At 40.0% G+C, this 15503-nt stretch overlaps 1 protein-coding gene across 5 annotated transcripts in view; it reads right to left on the reverse strand.

Annotated features, from left to right (window-relative positions):
• The window catches only part of dop (microtubule-associated serine/threonine (MAST) protein kinase dop), a 1057607-nt gene that overhangs the window by 170004 nt on the left and 872100 nt on the right, over nucleotides 1-15503 (reverse strand). The window lies entirely within an intron of this gene.

Genomic DNA, 15503 nt, shown 5'->3' on the forward strand with positions numbered 1-15503 from the left:
CACCATATCATCACTCATTCCCATTTTCGCGATTAGCCAAAAGTGGCAGAAAAACGAAGTAAAATAAACCGAATCAACCAATCAATCGACAATAAATAGTAGCATGATGCGGTCAAGAATGTCAGTTAACAACGGCGATGGGATTGAAAACGCTGACCTCAAATCAAATAGAGCAAAATGCTTGCTGGGTATTAGTTAGATCCATGCAAATTAAGAAAAATTCCTGCTGCATGAAAAGGTAGCATGGTAGGAAACTTAAATGGACAATAATATTAAGAAACTATTTCCCCTGTATTTAGTACCATCACACAAAAGCATGTGACAAGTGTGGAGGTAAGAATTAGCACAATTAGAACATTTTTAAAAGCTTTATCATCTTAATTTGTATTAGTCTTACCTAAATGACGCCAAGTACAATCGTGTCTATTCATGTGTGTATCCCTTTGTATAATTTTGTTGTGGAGGTGAGCCTTTGTTCTAACCTTTTGTGTTTCTTTTTATTGTGTTCTTCTCTTGTTTTTTATGTCCCTTTAGTATGTAGTATATACAGGGGTTGGACAAAATAATATGAACACCCGAATAGATGAGCCCCATTTTCGGAGTTGTGTGCTGACTGCACTGGCATGCACGGAACGCGCTTTTTTTGTTTTATCCGTGCCCTATGATCCCTCTGCTAGAGGTATGAGTCACAAGTAACCCTCTGAACGGCTTCTGTTGTGTTGCGCTGCCATTATGTCTGACCTTACAGACTTCCAACGAGGGCAAATTGTTGGTGCCCGATTAGTTGTTGCATCCGTAACAAGGGTCGCAAAGTTAGTAGGGGTATCGCGATCTACTGTATCTACCGTCATGACAGTATACAAAGTGAAGGAGAAAACGACGTCCGCGAAAAAGAATAGCGGCAGAAAGACGAAACAGACAGAGAGAGAGACAGGAGGGCATTATGGAGGATTGTTGGCTCTCACAGGAAGACCACCGCAACCAAAGTGACTGCAGAGCTGAATATGCATGTCGAGAATGCAGTGTCAACGAAAACAGTGCGCCGAGAACTGCAAAAACAGAATATGCATGGCAGAGCCGCTATTGCCAAACCTCTTGAAACGCAGGACAATGCCAAACTGAGACGCCAGTGGTGTCAGGAGCACAAAACCTGGACTTCCGACCAAAGGAAACATGTCATGTGATCCGACGAATCAACCTTCACAGTATTCCTCATCAGTAGACGTGTTTACATATGGCGAACACCGGCCGAAGCATACAATCCAGACTGTCTGGTGCTAACAGTGAAGCATGGTGGCGGTAGTGTAATGGTGTGGGCGGTCATTTCACGGCATTCACTGGGTCCAATTGTCATACTGAAAGTAAGGGTAACTGCCAAGGTGTATGAAGGCATTTAAGGTGACCATGTCCAACCAATGTCGCAGGCATTGTTCCCAGCAGGGGATACCATCTTCCAGGATGATAATACCCCCATTCATACATCTGGAACTGTCCAAGATTGGTTTGATGAGCAAGACGAAACACTTACCCATCTTCCCTGGCCTGCACAATCGCCTGATTTGTATATTATCGAGCCATTGTGGTCAGTATTGGAAACCAGAGTACAGGCCCGTTTCCCTCCGCCAGCCAATCTCAAGGAATTGGAGCAGTTTCTTGTTGAGGAATGGTATAGGATCCCACTGACTACCACTCACTCCCAGGAAGTTGAGGCTGTTGTGAAAGCCAAAGGTGGTCCCATACCATATTAGTTGGGTGTTCATATTATTTTGTCCAACCCCTGTATCTCCATTGGGGTTAGGTGACAGAACAGGCGCAGGCTGAATCTCGCTCTTTATAATGAAAAATAATCGAATACATATTCCCTATCTCGGTTATGCGCGTAGACGACCTTGATATGAGCAGCACCACGCTCAAAACATCTTAATTCCCGTACCCTAGTCACTAGAACTGGCTAACTAAAAAAAAGTACCCGAATCTCCAAGAAATTGAAAGCACGAAGTCAGGTGTCTGGACCAGTGCTCTCTCATAATAATAAATACCATATACTCTATTATTTTATTACAATCAGAGAATAGATTCCTTAACTTCCTTAACTACAGACAAATCTACACACATCCCCTTACCCTTAAATATACATATACGCATTAGGCTTTGTGTCTTGCATTTATTACTTTTGATTGCATGTCCAACATAAGTTAAGAGTAATAATTAACAAAATAACTACATAAAAAGCAAGTTTACAACAGCTACCTTTTCAAAGTAACCGTTCATGATTAGGATGTTGCTGATTGCTTGACCTGTTGTAATGCAACAATAAATAATGCAGAACGGAAGAATGGTTCTGTGAAATTTGCAATTCAGTTTCCATCAAACACAAGTCTTATTTTCAAGCATAAAATATTAATTTACATAATATTAGTGTGTGTGTGTGTGTGTGTATGTATGTATGTATGTATGTATGTATGTATGTATGTATGTATATATATATATATATATATATATATATATATATATATAGAGAGAGAGAGAGAGAGAGAGAGAGAGAGAGAGAGAGAGAGAGAGAGAGAGAGAGAGAGCAGAGAAGGGTAAGACTACGAACAGTTTCTTTTTTTCAGGTGAAAATCATACACTGTTGGTACTACTGCTCCGCCATCACTTCGCCCGAGATAGAAGCTACTCGTGGATGTTAATGAAGAAATGTTGGTAGTTCCCTGTGCTTAGAGAGGAAAGCGAGAATAATTTTAAGGTGTTTACTATTTATTTTGATTCCAAGTTTTCTTAGAACTTCTTCACTGTAAATGTAGAGAATATCACGATGTTGATTCATAGAAGCAGCTGTGTTAATGCAGAGTCCGCCTGTGTATTCGTTTTCATTGCATTGTATTGATTGATTGAGTTAGTGTTTTAAATCCACTTTATGCACGGAAAGGCTAATCGGGACTGGACCTACAGTTTAAAGTGGGATCCGAACCACTATGTGCCTCCACCGGGAATCGAATGCGGGACCCCTTCCTTGATTAGAAGGCTATGACATTGCATTGTACAATGACTCGACAACATCACGTGCTTTGTTACCGATTTCAGCGCGGGGCAAGACTGTGCAATGAATTCCAGGTGAACAGATATTTTCCAAATCTGCAGTAGTTATTGAATAGATATAAATTTCAACCATGCCGTGTATTTAATATGGATGGATCTGGTGTCATATGAGCGCGGCAGGAAGTTTCATTCCTCCTGCATTCATCTTTCCACGGAAGAGAATGAAAGCAGAACTACTTGATGGGGCACCGCCATCTGCTATTGGTACCATGATGAACACGAACATCCTTGCTGAAGAAGATTTATCAAGGTGGCAACGTGAAAAGAAAGAGTACAGTTGCCGTGGTTATTATGAGAAGTACAGCGAACTCCCAGTCGATGATTGATTCACTGTGCCACATGTTTGGATGACACGACAAATGCTTCTCATATGAAAGAGGAACTCTTTTTAGTGTTCCTTTTAATAGAACATTCATACGAATGTGACTGTTTAGAAAGTGTTAGTACGAAGCGCATTCTTACCCGAATGTGATCGCATATATATACATATACATACAAGTATATACATATGTAGATAGATAGATGTAAGTTTCATTCGTTTCTTTAACAGTATCGCTGAGAGAAATGCAATCGGGACAGTTTTCAATCTCACAAAGTAAGGAAAAACTTGAAAATCTTCACTCTCATAATTATCAGGCAGAAATGATAACATACTGTTTGCAAGGGTAAAAATCAATATTGAAGGGCCAACAATTACAGCAAAAGTGCATTAGTAACTCTAGAAATGTGCTTATCGCCGACGGCCAACTAAATCCTCCCACCCTCCGTATCCACCAAGAAGAAAATGAAAACCAAACTTTCGGGCGAAGATTTGCACAACCGTTTCATTTCCTACTGAAGGAAGTGAAGGTCTGCTCTTTTTTCTTTCTCTTTCTTCGGAGACGGACTCAGCAGATGGTAAGAAACAGCGAAACTGAAAGCACTCTTGAAACAAAATAGATTGAGAAATCTTGTATCCTTCATTCTTTATTTTGTGAGAACCTTAACACACTTCCCAACTGCTCATATTTCCAGTGAATTTTTCCTAGATAATATTTAGGATTTATGAGATTGATTTTGTAAGATCAACCACATTATTTCTCTAGGAAGATCAACCACATTGTTTCTCTAGGAACTACCTGAAGGGAAAAAAATGATAATCTGATCGTTAATCTTATTCCTTTTGCTGGTCATGCTGCCTTATGGCGCGGAGATTCCATCTGGATTATCCATATAGCAGCAACTTCTCGTCTTTTTCTACAGCTATATAGGTTAATCACAACGATAATGGAAAATCAACGCGTGACAAACTAGCGAACGGATTCACGCTAGTTATTACACCAGGAATGGCGCTTTCGATGTACTTGTTCTATGCCGATTAACGTGGTGAGGTGTTAAACAGGGGACTTTGGGTTCGAATCCTAGTTAAGGCATGAATGTTTGTATCTGTTCATGGTAGCAGTTAACGAAATGTGCCGAGGAAAATAACCCTATACGAAAACAATCGCATCAAGAAACGGTAGTGTTAAGGGGTGACCTTTTCGGAAATAGTCAAAGACCTTCTCTTCGTACACCTAGAAACTACATTCTTGCAGACTAACAAGGCTCTGCTGTCTAGACTATCCTCTGTGGAACCATGTGTTGGCCAAACCTTTTGTGTGCTGAGTACTCCTCTACAACATCCGATTCACTTTTGAACGAAAGTTTCAAAACTCGAAACAGCAGATTTCTCAAACAAATCCAATATGTTCTTAAGGTTCTTCAGAATTCATTCTCTGTCTACTGATAAGTGACAGAATGAACAAGTAGAAGTTGTTTCACAAGTACTGCAGTAACAATTTTACATTTGTAACATTTACCAGTTGTTTTTGAAATTTAATTTAAGCAAATTCCTTCGAGAATGAAAAAAAATCTGGTGGCAAGTACGCTTTTCTGAAGAGGCGTATGTTTGTCTGCCAGCTTAGCCAAATTCCTGCTCGACAAGATGCTGGCAAAATGCCTAGTAACACGACGCAGACGATAAAACGAAGCGTTTGCCAATTTTGATGGCCAGATTAGGGAATCGTAATTAGAAATGAGCCGCCCCGCCCTCACTGCCCCTCCCAGCACACACGAGTCCTCCCCAGAAAGAGACAGTAAACCAAACTGCCTTCTTGTTGGGATATTGGGTAATGAATTTCCTATTAGCATTTTTACTAAGATAACACTGATGATTAAATTAATGTGGTGTTCAATTCCATGCGATGATTGCTAAAGATTATAATTTCCGGTCTCTTCGGCATTTTACAAGCAAAAAAGAAATGCAAGATTTGGGTGCTTTTGGTACATTTCGATCTTCATTTCATGAAACCTATCTAATTGCAGGCAGGACCAGAATTCCTGAAATTCAAATAACCTATAAAAATCCTAAACTGTCCGATAAAAAAGCATTGTTATATGAAGTAGCATATATCACAGAGCAGGCCAACATTGAGTCAACAATACAATCACCGCACGTTGATTTCTTTCTAAATGCTTGAACACGGATATTTAATTATAAACTAGAAAATCAATCTACCAAAGAACAATCTATAAGAAATATTTATTTTAAAATGACAATAATTTGGAACAGACGCATAGTTTTGCTACCTGTATGCGACATCTGTATCTGCATTCTACGAATCAAAAAAAGTTTGGGAAACTTTGGTACAATTATACCTTACACACCTACCTATAGACATCCATCTGCCACGCCTGATATTCTATGTCACAAATACATAAGCGTAGTATTTTACTGTTATTCGTCAAATTTGGTTACTTTGTCTAATTACCAAATTCTAAAACTAAGTCTTCTGCTGCAAGGTCTTGAGAAAAATCTATTCTGCAGCCTATATTCCAACCCGAGCATGTGTCTTTTACTTGGAAGTTTTATGTACACTGCAATTATTTTAAATTCTATTAGTATTTTTAGCAAGTTGCCGAAACATCTTTTGAGGTTGCAACACTGCATTAATTTTGGCCACCTACTTATTTTAGTGAAAGGCAGAACTGGAAATGATTGATGTGGTACCGTTTCAATTGGTGTTAAAATATTATTTTGATTTTTGTATACTACTATAGTTCAGGATAGATAAAAAATGTCGTCATTGATATTGAGATGGAAAGAAATTCATTCCACTTATCCCTATAGAAAAGCAAACGATAGGCCATATCCATCTCAGTTTCCCGAATCCCTCGTCTTTTCTCTTATCCACGGCACCGTAGATCCTTGAATGTTATGCAATACGCCAATATGTCGTATGATTCGGGTTGCCTGACAGTCAGGGGATGTTGATTGATTCAATTAACCTTTTCTAAACAACCCACTTCTGCTCGCGACTATATATTTTTCCTGTCTATCGAAAACCGTATTAATTTAGAATCCCTTCAAATCACGCCGTTCCATTCTCGTTGTTTGCTGATCTCTGTGACTGCCAGACGCTGTGGCCAAAACCTTGAGACGAGAAGATGGAGCCTCCATCCCAGACGTCTGTCAGCGGACCCGCTCGGAACGAAGATGTATGACGAACGACAGCCAAAGAGCTCCAGAGGAATGGTTCGGAATTTACGCGACCGAAGACAGACAACCTGCGCACTGCGGAACCGCTGTAATGAATTTCGCATGGGGCGTTGGTCAGTCCTGAATTTGCTTTCTGGGAGGAACAATGAGAATTGCTGACACGAGAAAACAATTCGAAGACCAACTGGCAAACAATGGCCTCCTTTATCACTTTCTTACGGGTGAGAGCTCTCGCATCTGGTGCGGGCCGTCCTGGATTCGATTCCCGGTGGGAGCCTCCGAGATTACGGTGTAGACCCAGCAGGAGCTGCTTGAAAAAGAAGTAGCGGGCTCCGGTCTAGAAAGCCAGAAAACAGCGGCGATGGGACTCGATGCACTGACCACTCGTCATCCAATGAAAAAGCCGCTTGGCAGGCCCTGGTTGCAGACTGTTGCGCCACGGAGTATACTTACAGCTTCTATCAATATAAGGTCGATTGGTTTGTTACGGAAGCACACAAAAACGACGTTGATTTTTAGCATTCAATATTAATTAACCCTCTGCTGGGCACGTTGGAAATAATACGTGGATGGGCACTTGGAGTTTTTATGTTTTAAGGAAATTTAAATTGGTGGATAATATATTTCATGCAAATCATTACTGTAACTCAAATACGTGTTTTCACCTTAAATTTATTTTATCTTTGCGATATCACTGCAGCGAGGCCAACCAACAAGCCAATTCTGAGAATTCTCAAATCTTCCTTTAGAAATTTCAAATAACTCCTGTTTCTAAACCTACGGAAAGATCACGATATAACCTTTCCTTTTTTACATATTTGACAATAACAACATAGTTTTACTTGTTTTTAACAAATTAGGAACATCACAGTCTATAATCATATTTTCAGACCTTAGATTAACCACCCGTGAATCTAACTTGGGTCTCCCGCGTACAGTCAGACGCCATACTGACTGTACCACCGAGGCTCTGGATTGGAGGTAGGCAGGGCTTTATGCATAATTTTCCATCGAGGATGGGGAGTGTAATGGCAAATTTTGGCCTTTTGTGAAGAAGTTGAAATGTAAACAATACATTAGGTAAGTTTGTATCAAGAAAAGATATCCGGGAAACGGAACTTCTTGCGTAATACTGGTCAGCCAGACCAACCGACAATCAGAATTCTGAAAAACAGCAAATTATACTATAATAATAATAATAATAATAATAATAATAAATATAATAATATTAATAATATAATATAATAATAATATCGAGCGGTAGAAGAAACAATAAATCGAAATATTCATTGGGGGACCTCAAAGGCCCCAAGTGCCCGTCCGAAGTGGCATTATATTTAGGACCAATTAACGAAGAAAATAAAATTAGTTTATCGGTTATAATATGACTATGCTATAGAAAACAAATCAAAATAAGATATTTCAACCGTTGGTGACAACCGGTATATATAATTTCGTCAATACCCTCGAAAAAAAACAACACATGTGAGGTCTCTAAAGACCCCACGTGCCCAGCGGAGTGTTAAACATTATCAACTGTAAGTTTATTTTAACGTTGTACTTAGTGACGCCACCTTCCGATTGCCTTCAAGCGCCCTTTTTTTAAAAAAAAAATAGCACTTAGGCTATTTGTTCTGTAAGTTTGCCGTTCCGTGTGTATGTCAGACAAGACTAGATAGGAGCACTCGTTCGTACGTCCGATATTTACAAAATTTGGGCTGAGCCGATACCGTAGCCGATGTATCAGTATCGGTTGAAATGTATTTACCGATACCTGCCTATATATTTATCCGGCATTTTGGTCCTTCACGGAGTCTGCAAAAAATGTCGTCCGACACTTTCGCGAAGTCTAATTATCCTGGAAATTATGAAAAATCGGAAGTTAATTTTTATTTTGCACCAGTTTTGTGTGGGAAAGAAAATTAATTTTGTGATTATATAGCATGCAATCTAATATTCTGATGTAACTCTCAAATATTTTAAAGCAAAAATCGTGGTAAATTGATGCATATAATTAGAGTGAAATACTTGAACAACTTCTAATTATTATAATTTTCAAGCACCGGTATCGATGGGATTTGGCTAGACTATTGGCATCGGTTCGATAAAGTGGTAAAGGCCTAGACAAAATATACAATTCTCACAATGGCCTTTGACAGCAGAGCCACTAACATGCAAGTAGTGTAATGAGTGCATATTTCATACTTAAATTTGAAGGCAGTAGATCTGTAGGTGGAACCATCCCAGTTAAGTTCGACGTGTAAGGACGCGGAAAACCTGGCAATGCCTCATACGCGACCAAATCAAACATTTTCTTCCTGCATTGTGTGCGCTTTGCATTCAATCGGTTCCCAACTCGTTGTACGTGACGGAAACTATTAATTCGCAATACCACTTGATATATTTAAATAAAAATCCAAGGGGATACACTGCAATTTTAGTTTGGCTCGCAAGCATAGAGGACGGCACGAACGATGTCCCTAAGCAGTAAGTCTATGGGGCCACGTTTCGAAGCTTTCGCTTTGGTTATATTTCATTTCAAGACGTTACATTTTGTTCTGCATTAGACGAGAAATCTACATCATCTTCGATCAGATAAACATACTCAGATGCTTCGAGATCTTGGATTTGGTTCGTTCACAAGACAGCAAAACTAACTATCACTTACTTTCCATGCTTCCAACATCAACGTCCCCTAGCAAATATAAACTTTTCTTAGTAAATTGCTGCCATTGCATATATTATAAAAACAGCTTTTCCTTGTTCCACATTAACTCTTAGAACAAAGAGTGATTAAGGAACTGACTTGGCATTATTGCCATATATTTTTTTAAATATTATATATGTGTGTGTGTGTGTGTGTGTGTGTGTGTGTGTGTGTGTGTGTGTGTGTGTGTGTGTGTGTGTGTGTGTGTGTGTGTGTGTGTGTGTGTGTGTGTAAGGGCCTCCCATATGGCGCAGTGGTAGCGTCGCCGCCTTGTAATCAAGGGGTCACGGGTGGAGGCACATAGTGGTTCGGATCCCACTTTAAACTGTAGGTCCAGTCCCGATTAGCCTTACTATGCATAAAGTGGACTTAAAACACCAACTCAATCAATCAAAAAATATATTAGGAGTACGTCTGTTCAATTTTTAATGAAGAAATACTACGTCGAAGAGAAAGAAAAATCAAATACTTGCTTATGAAATACAGAAAAACAAGGACCAGCGGTTAAAGTAAATCGAATTCAAAATTCCCTTCCTATCTCTTGCTGAAGCAATGATTTATAAAAAGTTTAATTTGCTGGGTGTTCATAAGACATGATATACGCTTGTGCATTGAGAAAGAGAACATTAGGCATAAAAGAGACTACAAACAGTGAAGGCGAAGAGCTAGCGAGTAAAATAAATCCTAAAAAGTTAACAATTGTACTTTTTCTTAGCTGCCCAATACGCCAATTAATCTGTATAAACGATTTATCCGATGCAACGTAACAGGCATCCAAAAAGGACATTTCTTAACTCGATTGGCAATTTCTGTCACATTTAATGCAAGAGCAACACGGAGAATATTAGGCTCGGAAATTACTTACATTAATCTATTTGTAGCTGATTTGGAACCCTCTTCCGGACGCCTATCTTCTCGGGTCTGTCTCAAGAACACATCAACAGGGGAAACTTAACTTGATGTGCATTGCAACGATAAAAGGCAACCAAGAGACTATAGTATTCTTGTTTTGCTTCTTTCATTTGCTTCTCTGCTTTCTGAGCGTGATGAAAATCGCCGTATCCACTTTTCTTGATTGCATTTCCCCTCTATCAGTGTTCATTTCCGCTCTCTAGGTTTAGTGGGAGCACAGGGTCAAAAGGACGTGCTCAGAACCGTGTGACCTGTGCATTGTACTCGCGCGTGGAGGGGAGGGGGTAGAGTGGAGCGGGCTTCCTTATGGCCTGAATTGAACGGATGGAGGGGAAGATGCGCGAAAACGTTCGATCAAAGGTTCTTTTATTTGTGGTCACTCCATATACGTACTATCCTTCTCTGGTGTCTATCTTAATCTTTTAGAGCTTATACTCACTTTTAATGCTTCTTTATCCCTCTTAATGCATATTTATCATCATCTACTGCCTATGGATGAGTACTTTTAATCATTTATTCTTATCAGTCTCCCTTTGCACACCCACAGCATCTGGTTAAGACTGACAACACCCACAACACTGGGTGCATCCAGAATGTGTAATGATGCCCAGGTGAACTTCTGCTCCAGCTACTCTTCAACCGCTTGTTATCTCATGTACACTCAGATAATCTCGCAAACGCGAGAGAAAATACTCATGTGTGGGTGTATGCCTTGTGGTTTGTAAATCGATAACATCTGGCGGGAACAGCAAGCAATTACCTCTGGAAGAAGGAAAAAGAATCGAGACAGGAAATTGATCCAGAGGTCCCCACGGCAACAGTTTATGACAGAAATTAATTATACATAAAGGACAACATCGCTTTCTTGATGAGCTTCGGACTGTCAACGCAATTTCTACTCGAGGACTGAATAATACAATACGGTTTCGACACTGGCTACACGGGCGCAAATAAATGCAATTGCGTGGGCAACAAACAGCTTGCCACAACACAATGCCAGAGGTGCTTTGCGCCTTCTTTAAGGGAAACGGGCGAATTGTCAAATTCATTGTCCGCCCAAAACCGAACAATTCACAATCCCGTGGATCCCGAGGGGCCATTCAATAGTTAAATTGTCCGACAATTACAGCGAGTTGAATAATTGTCTTTACTTGCCCTCACCTTCTCCCTCTCACTTCTCGAGCGACTACAATCACAATGGTGATTTTCCCCATTCAGTACTTCCGTTTGCGAACAACGAATGGAGCAACCACAATTGGTCGTTCGAATCTTCAACAATAAATCTCCTAGTTCAACAAAGGTAGTATTTTGTGATTTTATTTTGTACAGTCGAGACAGATGCAGCTTCAAATTGGGTTACAAAAGAAAATATTATAAGTGCACTTTAAATGTTAATGTTCATTCCTGACTAGTATAAAGTGGGTGAATCGCTGAAATGAACTCTTATCAAGAAAATCCTTGATAACAAGACAGGAGGCTCGCACGTTAAATGTGCCGAAAAAATTGTAAGAAAGGGAAAGCGAAAGGAGGGGGCCAAATAGAGGCAACTGCCCCTCTCGTCTTCTAATTTTACACAAATACATATAGCAGTACTTAATCTGTTATTTTGGTTCCATGCCCAAAACGTACGAGCTCTACAAGTAATGTAATACCGCTTCACCAAACTGAGAAAATACATCATTGGCTTCATCACGTTTCAATAGTGCTAAAGCACATTGGATTTGTATGTTGCACATTCCAAGATACGTGATAATTATTCTCAAGTACTGGTTCCACAGGTGTAAGCAACATTGCAGTAGCATTTGACGATTAGCCAGCCACATAGCACGACACCAGCAAAATATTGGGTACTTCATTTATATTTACTAGAGTTATATTAATTAGGTCATGTCCCGGGTTCGGTCTTAGGTGGAGACACATTGCACAGTGGTTCGGATCCCACTTTAAACTGTATGTCCAGACCCGATTAGCCTATCCGAGAACATATTTTTTTTTGTGGATGTCACGCTTTCATGCTATACGCAGTACAACGTTGCTTGCACCTTGGAGCGAGCAATAAAACAAATCCAGTGTGCAAGGATATGTAACATGAAAATAGTCCAACTAAAATATCAGTCCGCTACTGCTATGAGAAAAGATTTCGCAAGGCTGTAACAAAACGCCAAGTATTTGCACAAGATAATCAACAGCAAAATTGAGAACGGGGACAATAATATAAAATCCAACTGGTCTTCTTTGAAAATGCACAATCAAACTATTTGCCTGGAGTAACTGGCAAAAGCTACGGGAAATATCGCTGTTGTATGGACAGGTTGTATTGTGTGTGTGTGTGTACTTCGGAATGGACCGGTATGAAATGTTTGCCACAAACATGTATGTTTTATTGACCTCATTAATTTGTGTATGTATTGATTGATTGATTTGGTGTTTTAAGTCCACTTTATGCACAGTAAGGCTAATCGGGACTGGACCTACAGTTTAAAGTGGGATCCGAACCACTGTGCCATGTGCCTCCACCGGGTATCGAACCCGGGACCCCTTGATTACAAGGCGACGACGCTACCACTGCGCCATCGGGGAGGCCGAATTTGTGTATGTAACTCTGTTACTGAACGGGTTTTTGCAGGGAAAAGAAACTAGAAACGACATATTTGGACCTCCCCGATGGCGCAGTGGTAGCGTCGTCGCCTTGTAATCAAGGGGTCCCGAGTTCGATACCCGGTGGAGGATCATGGTGGTTCGAATCCAACTTTAAACTGTAGGTCCAGTCCCGATTAGCTTATCTGTGCATAAAGTGAACTAAAAACACAAACTCAATCAATCGATCAAACTCAATCAGAAACAACATATTTAGACACGAACTTTACAAAACTATTATTCTTTCTAAGTTGAATTATATGTTTGTAACCACAAAAAATAACAAAATGGCGTAATTTATTGTAGATATATCGGATTGGTAAAAATATCGGTAACACTATCGATATGCTTACATAGGCCGATGTCGCTAGACTACCGAATAATATTACATCCCTAATGTATCCACAAGAACACACCCTTCCTCGCTTTCTATAGACTCATACGTAAACATTTATTGCATTCGTTGCATATTATGAAAAATAAAAATAAGTTTTCATTTCAGGTTGCGCAAGGTTCGTACTGGCTGAATGTGACCGAAAACTGGAGAATTCATCGACTACTAGTGACCTCTTTCGGGAAGACCCGTCTTCGACCAAAGACGGAATTTGGGTCAGTCGATTGCTGTGTTAACGCAGGCCCGGGGATTTCGGAGCGCGGGAAGACGCTCGACATGTTTTCAGTATTATTCATATATTTATTATATTTTTACTACAAACTGAATTTGCAATCACCTGCGGATACAGCATTTCCTGTTTTTCACATTCAGTGTGCGTTTAACGTGTACACACGCATTAAAAAAAGAACAATAATAAGGAAAAAGGATATGCGTGTCTCTGTGACCGTATTTTTTAGACATGAATATTGTTAGGCAATGTGATTGTAAATACAAATCAATAATGCATTCTTCAGCACGTGGTCGTGGCACACACACGCATGCGCATGAGTGTGTGTGTGTGTGTGTGTGTGTGTGTGTGTGTGTGTGTGTGTGTGTGTACGGAATGTGCTGTCGAAGCTCCTTGTTACCGAAGGTGCTTTGGATAGACGTCCGGGGTCCGACCGCGCCCACTTTCTTGTATAATGCAGTGGAATGCCGGGCAATGTTGCGTGACCGGGAGGGCTTGGTGGGGTTGTACCCATGGGCGTCGGCAAGGGGGGGGGGTCGAACCGGTTGTTCGACCCCCCTGGAAATTTCCATCTACTTTCTTTCAATTTGTGGCAATTTATAAAGAAAGCACTTTATTTCATCTCATTTGCGTCATTGTTTAAAAATAGTCTCGAATTTGGTACGAAACTTTCATAATTTGCAACACTGAAACTCTGTTAATTTGTAACTTTCACACGTTTTCAAGCTTCTTATACTACTGCGTTTGCTGCTGCTACTAATGCTAGAAGTAACTATTATGTAATCTTGGTTGTAACAAATACTATATTATTCATATAATAAACTTATTGGATGCTAAAATAAACTAAACTAAAACTAGTACTGCTACAACTGCTGCTGCTGCTACTACTAGTAGTAATAGTATTAATAATAATAACAATTTAAAATACCGATAATGCAATTATTTTAAAAATGAACCCATCTTTGACAAACTTCTGCATATGCCACTGGTCTGTATCAGAATATTTTTGAGGGGAGAGGTTGTCCTCGACATCTTCGATTCGAACCCCCCCCCCCTTGGAAATTTCTGGCGACGCGCATGGTTGTACCCCCTCCGTGGCCCAGATAATGTCAGTCTTGCATTCGGGAGGTCAAAGGTTGGTTTCGGATTCCACTTTAAACTGTGGTCGCGATTAGCCTCTCTGAGCATTAAGTGGACTGTCCACATTCTGCAAATTAAGGATCGGCAGAACATTTTGGCAGTTTTTCCGAATTTTCCTCACCTTTCGAAAAACAGTTACTTATGATATATTAAAATCTGAAAAATTACATTATGCTTAGAATTTCTTGTAGAGCATTCAAGTGGTTTTTTGTGGGGTTTGCTTTCGCTCTTGCGTATTAATAGAGTAGTTTCGTGGCTGTATAAATCTATTAGAAAAATATGTGTAAACAGTAGCCATTGGGTAAATGGCGAGGAGGCTTTATAATACTTTATTAATCACTTAACACCGGGTATTAGATTAAATGCAAAGGAAATTTGCAAATAATAATAATAATAAAAAAACGAACCAAACCTTACCGGTACACTCAAGGTTCGAACACAGAATGCAACGTGTTGAAGCAGTGTAACGCAATGCGGTTGAAATCTAAAAGCCATGGTATGTCTAGGTGAACGTGTACACTTGAAAGCAAAACTAGGTCATCGTGAGATGAAATTTTCATTGTGCACTGGTCACTTGTGAGGGTGTCCGGTAAAAATGGCAAAAATAACATTCTTCAGATCAGACTGTTTTGTACACGCGTAGATAGAAGAGCTTCTCTGCAGCTTTTGGAGATTTAACAATTTTCATTTTGAAAAAGTAAACAAGTTCGTCTCTCTGAGAGAAATCAGTGACACGAATTAGTGCGAGGGGTTAGATAAGGGCTGGCTTCAAGTCCTGCTAGTAACAAACACGTGTGATTGGTCAGCAGGTGTGCGCAAGGCGTAAACGTGTTTTCAGTCAAGATGAAAACCCATGCTAGCACCCGGC

The sequence above is a fragment of the Lepisma saccharinum genome, chromosome 2 (assembly GCF_977018435.1).
Source record: "Lepisma saccharinum chromosome 2, izLepSacc3.1, whole genome shotgun sequence".
Lineage (NCBI taxonomy): Eukaryota > Metazoa > Arthropoda > Insecta > Zygentoma > Lepismatidae > Lepisma > Lepisma saccharinum.